This window comes from Cyanistes caeruleus, chromosome 17, assembly GCF_971803275.1.
Source record: "Cyanistes caeruleus chromosome 17, bCyaCae1.hap1.1, whole genome shotgun sequence".
Classification (NCBI taxonomy): Eukaryota; Metazoa; Chordata; class Aves; order Passeriformes; family Paridae; genus Cyanistes; species Cyanistes caeruleus.
Genome location: NC_141717.1, coordinates 5,752,311 through 5,766,319, shown reverse-complemented (window position 1 = coordinate 5,766,319; position 14,009 = coordinate 5,752,311). Strand labels below are relative to the sequence as shown.

At 40.4% G+C, this 14,009-nt stretch overlaps 1 protein-coding gene across 26 annotated transcripts in view; it reads left to right on the top strand.

The window, feature by feature from the left end:
- The window catches only part of USP7 (ubiquitin specific peptidase 7), a 70,887-nt gene that overhangs the window by 16,649 nt on the left and 40,229 nt on the right, over positions 1–14,009 (top strand). The gene's annotated exons all lie outside the window — the stretch shown is intronic.

The window sequence follows — 14,009 nt, the reverse complement described above, 5'->3', positions numbered from 1 at the left end:
AAATGTAAATGGACTAACTGGAGCAAAAGAAGTGTGAGTAGTGAGGGTTTCCGTCCCAGCTGTGTGTGAGGCTGTGGTGGCTGATGATGACACAGACCACAAAACGCTGCATTATTACAGAGAAAAAGACAGAGTTTGGAGTAAACTTAAGAGACAAAGGAAGAATCATTCATCATCAATAGGAGAAGGAATTTGAGATACAGCTTAATTCAGTGATGGTGTTTATACCAGCTTCTAGCCAGAGGCAAAGCAGGAAGACAGTAATTAATTTTGGAAGTCCTCAGAATTTGCTTCAGATGAGTGGCACTAGCAGCAGAGTGAAAATAGAAGTAGTTGGGAAGATTTACCAGAAAGAATAGAGTATTGAGATTGGGAGTGTATTTCTGGAATTAGGGTGTTCTGCAAAGCATAAGAAAGATGTAGTTCGCTGAGTGACGTGCAGTAGCCAACTGTCCTAAAATGTGTTTTCAAGTCTGTTTTGTTGTCTTTATGTTCTAAGAATAGTTGACCAGAAAGCTATTGAAATACTGTCTGAGGATTCGGCTCATGAAACAAAAATAAATAATATGTAGTAAGAAAGTAAATATGCAACAAACATGTGAGAAGTGAAATAAAATTTCCTTTTCAGAATGTATTTCTGATGAAAAATGTGCTAATTATAACTGCCGCCACATGTGAAGTAACTCAGTTTTCCAAAGAAAAAGGAGACTTTTGACCAACTTGTTTTGTTTCCCTTTACAAGGGAAAACTAATTTGGGTGATTATTTGGGATGGTGGCACATCAGGACATTACCGAAAGCACTGAAATATCCAAGAGCCTGATCATATACAATGAACTCCATCAGAAGCATCATTATCCCTTCAGCCCTGCCATTTGGTTGCTCTTTAAAATGAAATTAAAATAAAATTACATAGGTGTGACATCTTCCTTCTTGAATGCATCTTTCAAGTTTCTGTTTCTGAAATAGTTGTTTGCATAAACCATGTAGTTTTGAAGTCTGCAGATGTTACTGTATGAGGCACAGGGTTCAAGAAGCTCTGTCTGTGATACAGTTCTAAAAGATGGCTGGTTTAGAGTTCCAGTGTGTATCAGTAGGTTCTTCTTTATTCTTGTTTGTACTACAAGTTGTTCAGCTTCGGAGATCTGAATTTGGCTGTTCACATCTAATGTGCCTATGGAGGAGTACACAGCAGTTTCTTTTGCCTTGTGGATTTCAGTGGGTTTGTGTTAGGATTTGGAAAAGCAAGTTAGCCTCAAAATCTGTACATGGCTGGGTCTGTATACTGTTTTCTCTAGAATACAAAGTATAACTTAATTCCTGTTTGTGATTGCTTAGCTAATAGTCCTGGGGAAGTAGGGACTTGATTCTGTGGTCCCATGGCAGCCTGTTTGGCACCAGAGCAGCTGGTTGGCTATTTAACACTGAATAGTTAAACAGGAAAAGCTTTTCCAGTCACTTAAAAGTTTTCTTTTGTTTTCAGTAAGAAAAGAATGCGACTTAAAATTGCTGACAAAGAAAAAGTGATAAAATTGTCAGTGGAGTGCTTAACTGAGGATTATGAAGTTCCCCTTCTGCATTCTTTTAAGAATTCCATGGTAGATAGTGGAGACTGACACCCAAGATTCCATACAAAACAGTATTTCAGCTGTGTTGTTTGAAGAAAGTTGCTCTCCATATAGACAGTATTAAATAATTAACACTGTTTAGTGCTAATTTTGGTGTCTGCTAACATTTGGATGTTTTCAGTACAGTAACTTTCATCTTCAAAGCAATAAAGTGAAGCTGATCTTCAGAACATTTTACAACAATAATCAGCTCTTTCTCAGAACCTAAGTAATAATTTTCTTGCATTAACACTTGGGGGTAGAAAGGTTGCTATCCGGATGGAAAGGGAAAATAAAGGTTAAATCTTAGTTAAAACAAGTGCTGAAGAAAGTGTAAACTGCTTTGGAATTTAATGATTCTGTTGTAGAAACTGAGGAAAACTCTTGGATCAGTGCTCTGTTAAGGCTTCTAAAATTATTTTAATGATTGCTAGTGGTCGTGCTACACAGTAGAAGAAAGCAGCCACCTGGCAGATGATTCAGTAGATTAAGGCTGGCCAGAAATGTAGTGGCTGGGGTTTCTTGGCAGTGTCTAGACCCCAAAATCTTCATGGAGACTCCAGTCAAAGCGGGACATGGATGGAGGGAGGGGGATTTCCAAAGGGGAGCAGGATGGGGTAAAAGCCACCCCACAGTCTTTGCTCCCTAGGACACCAGTCCTGAGCCTTTTGTGTGTTCAGGGCAGGGGGATCACCAAATCCCCCGTCCCAGCTGGGCACCCTTTCCATGCACAGTCATTCCCTGTTCATCCTCTTGGGTCAGTGAAGCTTTTGGAGACAGTGCTAACAGGCGAGGCTGGAAAATTGAGTTTATTAAGGAACAGCCTCAAAAGCTCCTGGGAACCATGTCTTGTAGGAATCTGGGAAATATAGGGGAGAAGAGAGCTCTGAAATCTATGTCTTAGAGAACAAGAAAGCAGCTTCTTTTCCAGATCACCCCATTTGAAAAAAGGAACGCTTTTTGTTTTGCTCATTTTGCAGTTGTTAATTTTAGATGAGAGCATAATTACTTCTTGTTAATTACATAGAAAACAAATGTTAAAATTAACACAAAGTGTAGATTTTTTTTTTTTTGTAGTAGGAATCTCTTAAAATCATAGTTTACTGTTACGCTTGAAATGTATCTGTTACTAAACACAGTGAAAAGTGAATTTCAGTAGAAATGAATGATTTTGTCAGCAGTGCTCCCCGTATGGCTGGCAGGAAGCAGTAAATGTTCTTGTGTTACCAGGCCGTGCACGTGTGCATGTGTATCAGTTCACATAAAGGACTTAACAGAACAACCTCAAACCTCAGGCCTTCAATGGTTTAATTGTTGTTGTCGTTTTCCCCACGGTTAATCTGCACTTGTAAAAGCGACCCTGATGTGAGGTTAGGATTTATCAGCACCGGCACCCCACGCTAATTGGTTCAGCTCTGCACTTCTCTGCACGGTGCTTCTTCCCAGCAGAGGCTGCTCCGAACGGTTCCCTGCCCAAACCAGGAGGAATCTCACCTGGATGTGTGGGGCTGATCCTGTTCCCAGCCCCACACTGCCTGGATGCTGCTCCAAACTGGGAATGTTTTTCCTGAAGTGGAAGGAAAGCGTGACTTGGGCCTGCTCTTTATTTTGAAGGAAAAGTGCCAAACATTTTGGCAATAGGCATTTCTTACCTGCTTAGAGTTTTATAGATGCTGCAAAACTGTATTCTCAGTCAAGAATTTTGGGTTTGGTTTTTTTTATACTTTAGGCTAGTAACAGGGGTTTTTTTGTATGAATGTTCAGAAGTTCCTTATGGAAACCCTGAATATTTGCATAAGATTAGCCATCCTGGATTGAGCAAAAATCGTTTAACTTGGTGTGTTGAGGTCTGTCAGTGGCAGATGCTGATGTTAAACATGAGTGCAGGGGAGGGATGGCGAGTTCCCTTCCCTGCTGTGCACACCCCGAGGGTGTCTGAGCCTGGCCACGCCGCCTCTGTACCTTTTCACTGCTCCTCATAGAATCTTCTTCCATTCACTGCATCGCCTTTGGAAGTGAACTGGGAATAATAACTGCTTTGTGTAAGTTCACTGTGCTGCTGCATTTTGAACACTGAGTGCAGCCTGGTTAACAGCCTTGCTTCCCTCCTCCATCTTGGAAAGGTATAGGAGAAGTAAAGAAGTTACAACAAGGAAAACAAAGATGGTACAAGGTATCAAATGGCTGTTTAGCAGTATTGACTGAGTAGATTAGGAAGGGTCCTGGATAACCAAGGAAAGAAGTGCTGGAGGTGCGGAGAGCAGATTTTATTTCTTTAAACTTGCATTCTAGTAATTTAATGTGAAGTCCCTTGAGTACTATAAGTAGTAGAAAATCCCATATCATCCTCTAGTTATGAAGAAGCCAAACCAGCATACACAACAGGCTTGATTTATGGTTCTTCTGTATAAACAATATCTTTATGCTTCCATATTACATTTCAGATTGCTCTAGTACTCTGTGCACTGTGCTAATTAGAGCCTGCAACTCCTGCTTGCAGAAGCCACCACCTCAAGAAAAGCATAGTCAGACACTGTACTACTGAGATTTTCCAGTTGTGCATCCCAAGTGAGCAGTGTATGCATCCAGTGGCATGGCAGAGATCGCCTCTCCTTGTGTCCTCAGGGACACAGTTTTTACATTTTTCTAATTCAACATGGGACTGCCAATCAAGTCTGGAGATGCTTTGGCCTGGGGTTTTAGGCTGCTTTGCTGTAACAGTCACCTCTGAAACACGTTCCGTAGTTATCTTCAAAGGAGTACTTTCTTGTGAGCATATTTGGTTTTGACTCCTTTACTGTGCAGCAAAGAAGTCTGGAGTTAAGCTTGTTTGTGTTGTCAGGTGAGGAGGAAATACGATTAACTCTGCTTGCCTGCTTTTTCACAGTTTTATATAGTTTTTAATGTTATTTTCCTGGATCTGATTTATTTGCCTTTCCCTCTTCTCACTAAAGCCTAGTCTAGAACTACCAGCTGCCTGCCACCACTGAGTCAAACTCCATGAACCTGGAATACCTTGCGTACCTATCCATTTCTCTGCACAGTCAGGAGCATAAGGAAGAAGAGGGAAAACAAGATCAGTGTTAGGAAATCTCCAATAATAAAGGAAGACCTTTAAAAGCATTACTGAAAATAACAGGAAGAAATGCTGGAGGTGTTAGATCCCTAAATGTGAGGGTTTGGGCACATTGCACAGTTTCTGTGGCTTGGATCTTTTCTGTTAAAAGGTTCATTAAAAGATGGGGCTAAAGTAGGTGGTTCTTTGCTCCTAGTGCCTGTAAAATTAATTCCAGTGCAAATCCATATTGTTATCCAGTGTTGTTCTCAACTAGGAAATTAGTTTTGCTTTTAAACTCCAACATGGACAGATCAACAGTGTTTCAACAGTTTAAAAATCACATCACTATTAGGAAAATACATTCAAGCTACCTTCCTGTGCTACTGCTAGTGTGAGCAAAACTCAGCGTGCTTCAAGGCTGAATTCAGGAGTGAGCAGTACATTTGCTGTAAGAATTAATCTGGTCTCAAAACAGAGTTACAGAATCTGAAATAGTGATGAATAATATTTTGACTCTGTAGCAAAGTAACTGCGCAGAAGCAGTGTACCTTCAGAGCCAGTTTGGGCAAGTGGTGTGTGTGTGATCATACCCATGTAAGGCAATGCTTTATGCTACTGGTAAATGTGCAAAACCTTTTTGCTGCTTAAGCATAATTTGAGTGTTCAGTTACTGTGTTTAATTAAATAGATGTACCCCAAGACTCTCTGAGACTGTGGATTGTACTCATCTAAAATAATACAGAAGTAAGTTCTGAAAAATTTATGTATCTGAGTAAAAAAAATTGTGTTGGTCCAGGTGGTGGTGTGTGCTTTTCTAGACTTCCACAAGGAAAGAGGAAGTGCTAATGGATACAGAATCACTAATTTAATAATGTTACACTTATATTATTGTCCAAATATACTCATTTTAATTGCTTTTTGTCTGTCTTAAACACAGCAAGAACATACCCACAGTACTGTAGCATGCTGGGTATAGTGTCACACAAACTTAAATACTGTGTGGCCCTTGGACTGCCCTGCTCCTGCTGAGGGTGCATCCTTTTTTCCTTCTTTCAGAACTTCGTTTTTTCTGTGAGCTGCTTTGCAGCCTCTCTAGTGATGCCACAGATGGTAGCCTTTGTTGTTGCAGTAGAGAAGGCCATTACTCAGTAGAGCAGTAAAACATGGAGAGGGGTGTGATACTGGAAAAACACATTGTTTAGGGTGTGTTCCGTAGGTTGGGACTGAGTGCCCGACCCGCAGCAGAGATGTAATCACACTGCCATCTCCGGAATGTGCAGAGACAAGACGTGACGAGTTGGGGTAGCTGCTTCTGTAGCCTTGCTGCTCTAGATTCAGCAAGGAGAAGGTACTGCAAGTCCAGGAGCTGCTGCCATAATAGGTCATGACATTTCTGATGTTTCGGCCTTTCCTGATCAGGGAAGAAAATAATTTATCTTGCCAACTGTTCTAGTTACTGTTTTTGAGTATTACAGGTAGCCAGAAGCAGTCTTCCTGCCTTTCTTCCTGATCTGATAGTTCTCTAGAAGCATAGCCTGAGCTAAAAAAGTTCTTCAGACTAACTGTAAAAGATTTTTCAGCAGACTTTCTCATGTCTTGAAGACTGCCAGGAGGTTGTGACACTGTATAATGCATAAAGGCAGGATAATGAGACAGGCAGGTTCGTGTCTTCTGCTAAATAATGTCACTGTATTGAAGAAAAACTTATGCCACTGCTGCTGTCTACTCCAGTTATTAAACACCTGGGGCTTAAGCATTTGGAAGATCCCTTGAAATGTGAAGGCTGCCTATACAGACTCTTCACAAAGGGTATAAAGCTGTACATTTGTTGGATAATTATGGGTGTGTTGTTAGTGTCCAAACTGAACTCTGGTTCACGCAGTCTTTCATCTGACATTGAATTACTCATAAAGCAAAGGGTTAAACTGCTGAAAGCAGGTAATTTAGTTAGTAATTTGGTTTCAGTAAATTTTTGGGGTGATTTCTTCAACGGCAGTTTGAAGTCCTCTGAGTAGTTGCATTAGTAATGCCCTAAATGCTTTTTATGTGTCAGTAGGAAATTAATCACATTTTAAAGACATTTTAAGGGTTTTATTTTGTAAAGTGCCATCAGACTGCTCCTGTCTTTGAAGATCAGCAGATAAATGAGTTGCCACAGCAAACTGTTTAGTTATAGAGCAGGTTCTGTGTAGGCTATTTGTTCTCAGCTATTTTTCTATCCACAAAGTTACAGTGTACCTCTTGTTTATTTTCCCATGAAGATAACTGTGTCAGTGGGATGAAGCTTCTGATACTATTTACCTTACAGACTGGTATTGTTCATGCGTGTTGTTCAGTGTTCAGGGGCTTCTTAGAGTATAACTGCTTTGTTTTATCTAAGAATAGAATAATCATGTAATCTAGTAATACAATTTTGTTCCCATTCATTGGTTACATTGGCGCAGTTAGAAACCAGTCTGGCCATCCTGTGCTTTGTCAAAATGTCCTCTTTGGCCAGGCAGAGCCAGTGATGGGAATGCAGGGCAGCAGCATAATGATTGATCAGTGTAATAAGTGGTGGCTGCAATGTTGTTACTGTCTGTCTAGTCATTGCTACATATTCTGTAGGCATGGCAGAGATGAGTCTGCTTCCAGGAAGTTGTCCCATCCCAGTTCTTCATTTGCTGTCTTGTGTAACATCATCTCCTTCTGTGGGAGATTTGCAGTTCCCAGTCAATAATGCAATAATTACTTGTTTCAGATGACAATTAGAGAGCAAGAGACTTCCATAGAATACTGTTTTGGTTTTGTTTTGTTTGGTTTGGGTTTTTTTTTAAGATTTAATGTTGGCTACTTGCTCTTTAGTAAATAAATGTCTTTTCTCCTTTCTTTCTAAATGTAATAGAGCAAATTTTGAAAGGCTTGAAGATCTTTAAACCTTGTTTCCCTAGCTGGAAGTCTGCTCACTTTCTATGCCCCTAATACCTTTCTCATTTGGTCTGTAAGCTTGGCTCTGCCTCCTGATACTTCTCTAGAAGCTTTCTCCCCTTAAGACTTAGTCATTGTCCTTCATAAATTTCTTGTTAAGGTATACACATTTCTAGATACACTTTTTGGCACTGGATCAAGTAATGAACCATGAAGAAAGAAAAATAATAAATGAGACCAAAGCAAATTTTCCCCAGGTTTGCTAATGGGCGAATTAACTTTTAACTGCTAAGACAAATGACATAATATTTACAAGTAATGGAAAGATCTGTGACAGCAGTTATCTACATCTGGATCCATAGGATTGTGGGGGTTTACTTCCCTTTCCCTCCTCCCATTCTTCTGGCCAAATTAATCTCAGTCTCCATGACTGTTTGATACCTTTGAAATGTTTTAGGTCAATTGCTTTATTTTTGGATGCCTTTTGAAAGGCAGTACAGAAATTGCTTGATTCCTCTTCAGATTTTTCATTATAGCAACCTAGGACTGCCTTGGAAAAATGAAACTCTGTAGAATGCTCTTCATTTAATTCCTGTTCTCTTGAGTCCCTTTGTGCAATAAGTGGTGTTTGTATTCTAACTGCAGGTAGGGATTAGAGGCCAAACAGCTTCTCTTACTGTGGAAAAGCTGAGTTCTTTCAGAGCAAGTGAGGGGAAATTTTTGCTCTGAACACTTCTGGTAGTTCAAAGATTGACTACTGTAAGTGAATTCCATTCAGAGCATGGGGTTGGGAGCTTGTTTGGCTAATTTTGATATGTGTGGTTGTTTTGGTTTTATTTTTTGGCCTGGGTATTTGGTTTTTTGTTTGGTTGGTTTTTGATTGTTCTTTTTAAACCCTCCTGGGAGCCACTCTATTCATCTGGCATTCAGAGCAATGGTTTCCAGACTTCTGGAGGAGCAAGCTGCTGGAGCCCACAAGTTTTCCTGTGAGCTGTTACAGCCACATACAAACCAGTTCCACAGGAATGCCTGAAGCCCCGCTACAGGCATGGTCAGGGCAGTCTTAGCTCCAGAGCTGTGAAGTAACCTGTTGGCATTGTTTCTTCCAGTTCAAGGCAGGTATTTGTTCACCATCTTCATATTTTTCTAACTTTCTTGTTTGCTTTCAATAAGTAGTATTCTTGCTTTCTGTTTGAGTCTCTTTAGTGTTGTCTTTGCACCACCACAGTTCAGTAACTACTTCAGAAAGTGTGGTATTTACTGCTTGCTTTAGGAATTTCTCAATTATGTATTTTGATATGCTGCCCAATAGCTACAATAGGAAGGATCAATTTGGCGGTTAAAGAAATTATATTTATTATACCACTTGAAATCACGGAATGTTTATTCATTATGATTTCTAGCAGTAGTGATTTCTTAATTTATTTATTTTTTTTTTTACTTGTGTGCTATTATCCATCTCAGGCTGGTATTTCAAACTATGCATTGAAGCAAACTTTTATATGTCTATTTATTTAAAATACTGATACATTTTAAAATAATAATTTTTAAATATGGTTTGCTCCACAATAGAAGAGATGTTCTGTAGAGAGTGCAGAGGACCATGGCTCTGCTTGGCTCCCCTGGGGGGGTGTGACAGCTTTGAGTCCTGAGACTGAGAAGCAAAGCTAGACCTGGACTGTGTTGAGCATGCAGTGGATATCCTTGATGCTGATGTAGACTGACTGCTACAGCATGGACTTTGCTCATTTGCATTCTCTGACTTTATTCTTATTTCCTGCCACCTGATTATTTTTGCTCAGTAAGTCTTTCTCCTAGTGTTTACTGCAGGTTCACTCATCCACTGGAATTCCCTCCCATCCCCCCTTTATCATATCTGTATATAGTATTGTATTTGTATTTAAAAAGAAAAATGCCCTTTTAAAACTTTCATGAAGGCTTTGATTCTGAATTTCCATTTAGTGCAGCAGAAGAGGAGAAAATCGTGTTATTTTTTGCTTTCCCCCCGGATGTGAAAGTTCATGGTATTTATTCAAGCTGCTGCCAGCAGTGAATGACTGACTCCCTTCAGGCTGCTGATGCTGCCCTCGGTGCAACTCCCTGCTCATTTTGGGGTTGCTGTGGCCCTGCTGCATGCAGAGCTGTGCAAGCTGTCTGCAGGGACTGTGAAAGCCCTCACAGTCCCAGTGATTTCCAGTGTGAGGCGGATGTGTGTGATAACTGTAACCAAGCTTTTAGTATCACTATTACTCCTCCGCTGTGGTCTCCTTAACCTCAAAAGGAAACAAATGTTTCATAACCTGCTGCGGAGACTTCTTCAGTTTCTCCTCTGTGGCTGCCAGCTCCAAAAGCTAATGACAGACATTATAGATAATCTTTCAGACTTTGACTATGGCTGTGATGTGAGTCATGACTGAAAGCTTAGTAAAGCTATAGCTCACTGTCATCATTGTTAAATAGAGGCAGTTTGTGCTGTAGTGGAATTGCTGCGCTTGTGGAGTCATTCTGTAGCTTTTGGCCACACGTGACTGCAAACACGTGTTTATGCTGAGCAACGTGTCCTGCAGCTCAGGGACAGAGCACTCTGCAGTGCTCCTGTCTCAGAACTGCATTTGAGTTATGGCAGAAACCACATGAACTTGACAAAATCTTTTCCACTTTCTCATCAGTAGGACAAAAATATGACAAACTGAGATTCATTCCTTGTAGATTTGAATTGTTGTGAACAGTAGAACAACAGAGCAATGTATCTTACAGTGACTCTTGAGTTCATATCATTAAATAGGCTGAATCCATCAGAACAGTTTATTTTTTTTTTTTTTTAAATACCAGGTTTGTATTTGAAAACTACTGATGCTATTTTAGTTCTGATTGCTTAAGAGTGTATTTGAATATAATGATACTGAGCTCACAGCCCAAAATAAGCAGATTTTTTTTCATATGTATACTTTCTGTAGGGTCTGTCATTATACGGCAAGTTCATAGCTTCAGAGAATTTAGTTGGGTTTTTTTCCTTCTCTCTCCCGCTTTCCCCTGCAGCAGTTGCCATAACCATTTTGCTTTCAGGCTTTCATCTCAACACTTCTGTGACAGATGTAGTTAATGAGCAATGAGAAGTGTGCACCTGCAGAGTCATTTATTTATAATCCAGTAATTTGTCTGTGTAAGGTGACTGACACCAGCTTCCCAACCTGTGGCGTCACACTCCAGTTTTGTTCCAGTTGCATATGTCAGTGTTTAGACTTATTTTAGCATTCATGATCTTTCAGTAACTGAGTGAAAGCTCTTTTTTGTGCACAAACTCACTAATATCTGAAATGTCTCTTCTTGGGAGTTTCTTAACCTTCAAATTCAAAAGACCCCCTGTAAACTCTTCGAGATGTATTTTTCATTTGTAACACAGTGCGATGGACAGAGAGAAAATGGTATGTGATGTTAAATATTTCAGAAGAAATTGTCATCACTATTTTTCATGTTGCCTTGCGTTCCTTTTTGTAACAAAACAATAGCTACAAAAGTTTGTGTTGCATTTTGGAGAGGTGGAAAATAAGTGCTGACAAAACAGTCTTGCAGGGTCTCCAGTTTTGCTATTGAAAGTTGTATTCATTTAATATTGCAATAATTTATTAAGGAGTTAAAAATATTTCCTATTCCTAAAGTCATTTTGTTGTGATACTTCCTTAATTGGTGTGGTTTATGTTAACTTTCAGTTGATTCATGGACTGCATTTCACATTTATTCCAGAGATATGATTAAAACTGGGTATTCTGATGTGGAAATGGACAGATGACATGACTGCAGTGATGTTGACACACTGTGGTTTAAGCTGCATTAAAGGCAGCAGTGTGTTAAGTAATACGTTTGGTAGGAAGGTTTTCCTGGCCAGTGTGGACAGGTATTTTTTCTCTTTCTTAACCCAGTCATGTATAATTTGAGTGAGTCTTTGGCATTGCCCCTACTTGAGGCAAAGGAACATATGTTTCTTAATTAAACCTTGGTATGATTTTACAATTCTTTCCTATGAGCTCTTAAGGACAAGAAAAAAGAAAAAACAACCACAAATTACTGGTTTTCAATGCCCTAGTAGAAAATGTATTTTGTTAATACTGCCTGCTAGTACATCTGTTGAAGAGGGATTGTGTTTTGTTTGTGTAAAGGATTAGTTGAATTTTATTAGCATTTAAAATGCTTCCTTTGTTCATAGTAGCCAAAAGCATTGACTGGTGTTATCTGGTTTCCATATTGAAAGCTGTATCACAAACTTTGTGTCCATCTATGTCAGAAGAAGCAGCAGGGGCATTCATCATGGTTCATTTGTCTTATCACTAAACAGTATCTCTCAGAAGCTGTCTCTGTTTAAGTTGATTGATGTTTCTGTGACCTCTAACTCCTCATACTTTCAGAGAATGTAGAGCAGTATCTCATAGAAAGCTCTGTATTTTCTTAGTTAAGGACAGTTCTTTCTCCATGAAACATGATGTCAATATTTATAATCCCTGTTAAAAGATAACATTGGATATCCTTTTAGTGAAGAACAGAACTATTCCTCAGGTGTTTGCTTCAGTTTGTTTCCAGATACTAAGTTGCACTGATAATAACTTTAGGAAGAAAAATATTTTTTAAAAATTGTATTAGTTTAGTGTAAACAATTGTTGCATTTTGAGAACATGATGTATGCTTCTGGAATGCAGTGACCCAGATGACAGCTTTCTGTTTAGATAAGCACGTGCTGTTAAAAGGTTAAAAAAGCAGGGAGGAAGGCAGGATGTTGGAATGAAATTGGAGATCTTTCCTTCTCTTGATTTTTGTCATTTTTCCTTCTGTTAAGTTGCAGGAATTCAAACCTGTCCCCCCCATAATTTTGTTGTAGTAAATCTTTGACTTGCTGTTCTGCTGCAGCATTGCCAGTGCCGACTGCTGCTGAGGGGGCCCTGAGGCTCTACCACACCCCAGCCAATCTTCTGCAGACCTTCCTACAAAACTTCAAGTCACACTTGATTTTACTTTGTTTCTAAAGCTGAGAATTTAGAAAAGTGCACGTGGGCGCTGCAGCGTGTGTATAAATGCCCAAAAGCCGTGTGTGAGCAGTAAGTTCGTGATGTAGCGTAGCTCTAATCCAGGAGTAAGTCTCTAACCTGAGCTGTTTCTGTCGTGCTGAGGGCAGAGGTTACTACTTGTGCGGATTTACTAGGAGAGTAAACAATCAGAATAGAAGTGCCGGGTGTGAAAGTATCTTCCTGTGTGCTGTGAATTGGAATGAGGCTGCAGAAGCGTGCTGTGCTCTGAGGAGAGGCAGGACCCTGAAGCACCTGGTGACCGATGCTGCTGCACTTCTCCCGTGGCTTAACCTACCTTTGGTGGGAGCTGCCTGGCTTTTTTAACAGACTCGGGAGATGACCACACACGATCGGGAGGTGCTGTCGTCTCCTGTGTTTGTCTCTTTTGCCCAGGAGAGGCTGGGCTGCGGTGCGGTGGAAGGCAAGTGTCCGTGCCGGTTGGCAGCAGCTGCTGCGGGGCCCGGGCCGCGGGCCCGTCCCGGCGTGCCCGGCCCTGCGCGGAGCCGCTGGCGGGGCCGGGGCCGAGGGCAGCTCTGTCCAGGGTGCTGACGGGCAGGGCACGGCCGGGCGGCTGTGCTGCGGCTGGCATCGGGCCGTGGCCTTGGCAGCGCTTCCCAGCCCGGGACACAGCTTACCTGCAGCCCCGGCAGTGCGCGCCGTCCGTAGCTTGTGTGTAGCTTTTGGGTATAAAACCGCTCCTGGTTACACAGATCAGTCACCTTGGGGCTCTTGACGGGTAGTAGAATATATAAATTAATAGCATGACTTGTATAGCAATGAGAAACTCATCAGACCCTTTAAATTAGAGTGTTTATTAAGTAGTGTTTGTCCTTGAGATGGCTTCAAGGGCTTATAGGTTTTACAGTTTGATGATAAAACCCAGTTTAGTTTATCCAAGAATATATAATTTTTTTCTGGAATCGTGCTGAAACTATCCACTGGCTTTTGGTGTGGAAGCAATGGAAGGAGGTGTTGTTCAGTTGTTGGAGGAATCAGGAAGGTGCTTGTTCAATCAAAGCAATGCATCTTAGAAATAGTGGGGTTTCATTTCATCAAGTTATCTCATACCTCTTGGTTTAGTGGCATTTACATATGTAATGGCCACTGGAGCAAAACTTAATGGCAGTGATGGTTAGAAACTGGAAAACATTATATCTAAAATGTTCCTTAATCCTAAAAGATTTCCTTTCCAGTTTTCCACAAGTAAGGCTTAAATCTTACCATTACATTTGATTAGAGGTTCAGGTTTTTCCTTTTAAAAACAGTAACACTGAAGAAGTCTTAACATAACTTGTTAGTTTAGAAAGTCTGCTATTAGAAATTTGAAATTGTGTAAAAATTTCTTGCATTGTAAAATGCAAGAAAAAATAAAGAAAAAGTT